The sequence below is a fragment of the Chrysochloris asiatica genome, unplaced genomic scaffold, assembly GCF_000296735.1.
Source record: "Chrysochloris asiatica unplaced genomic scaffold, ChrAsi1.0 scaffold00087, whole genome shotgun sequence".
Taxonomy (NCBI): Eukaryota; Metazoa; Chordata; class Mammalia; order Afrosoricida; family Chrysochloridae; genus Chrysochloris; species Chrysochloris asiatica.
Genome location: NW_006408605.1, coordinates 10,767,843 through 10,769,202, shown reverse-complemented (window position 1 = coordinate 10,769,202; position 1,360 = coordinate 10,767,843). Strand labels below are relative to the sequence as shown.

The 1,360-nt window shown below is 40.0% G+C and overlaps 2 pseudogenes; one reads left to right on the top strand and one right to left on the bottom strand.

Annotated features, from left to right (window-relative positions):
* Positions 1 to 298: 298 nt before the first annotated feature.
* LOC102833670 lies at positions 299 to 886 on the bottom strand (annotated as a pseudogene).
* Positions 887 to 1,318: 432 nt separating this feature from the next.
* LOC102833288 overlaps positions 1,319 to 1,360 on the top strand; it is an 8,174-nt pseudogene continuing 8,132 nt past the window's right edge.

Below are 1,360 nucleotides of genomic sequence, written 5' to 3'. Positions count from 1 at the left end.
AACTAGGGTGAAAAAAATCATAACAATGACAACAATGAAACAATTTAAGGTAGTGCACACTGGGACAGCTCTGCTTATGAGGACATGAGAATTACTGTGAAAATAAATAGAATGTCCTTCTGTAAAAGCAGCAATGTCATGTTTTGTAAACTTCCTTTTTAATATTACAGCAAAGTTTGAAATGAAATCCAAAGAGACTGGAGCTTACACTGCAACCATGAGTGAATAAGAGAGTCTGTTTCCTTGGCCAGTTTTCCTTTTGTTTTGAGTCCAATGTGCAGCAGGTGGTAAACGGTGTTCAATTAGGGATTCCAACCAATGAAGTGATGGATTATAAAATTGCTTTCCTGCTTTCAAACACAAATGGGTAAATCTGCTCCACAGCAGTAGAAACTGCCTTTACATTGGGCCCTGTTGCTGTGATATTTCCTGTTGAAAAAAATCTGTAATGTAGCTCGTAGGGATTTTATTCAATAGCACACTGCAGAATGAAGTTCAGGTTCATAACTGGCATGAGGTCTATTGTTCTTTGTGAATTCTGGCAAACGGATTTCAAATGGCATGTTACACACTGCCAAAAAATTAACAACTTTAAAATCTGTGAAAACTACCTGAAAACCTAGTTTCTACGGGCTAGCGTCTGACACCAAATTTAGCTTCTTCTTCACTTGTTGCTCCAGTGCAAATAATTATTCCTGAAGACCAACTTGTAGCTGTAATTCTAGGTTTTCTAAGCTTTTTTAAATACTTTTCCAACATCATGCTTATAAATTACATTTGCTCCCTCCAAAGCAATCTTCCTTAAATTCAAATGGCATCTTGTTCTAAAAACAAAGCCTACTTTTGTAATTAAAATGTCCAATGCAACATCACTGTCTACATCCATAGGGGTAGTTTAAAAACTGAGCTTCCCACCACGAAGATCATATCCGTGGGGAGGGGAGGGGGGGCTGCAGCAGAGGACACCGCGGCGGGCAGTGCTGCTGCTGGTCGCATCACACGCGAAGGATAAACTGGAGGACAAAAATGATGATGAGGCGGGGCGCTCCCCAGTCTACATAGAATTCCAGTCCCTGCCAGTTGCTAAGAATCCCCTAGGCTCGGGCTCCTTCTTTCTTGCTTTGTTGTTCCGGGTATTCGGCTCCTTCCTCCATTCTTGATGTATTATTCTCCTTCAAATAGTCCACCTTTTCAGATTACTTACTTAGCATACAGATTAAATAAGTATGGTGAAAGGATACAATTCTGATGTATACCTTTCCTAATTTTAAATCACTCAGTATTCCCTTACTCTGTTTGAATGGCTGCCTGTTAATTTATGTACCGGTTCTGCGTGAGCGAAATTAAGTATGCTGGAGTT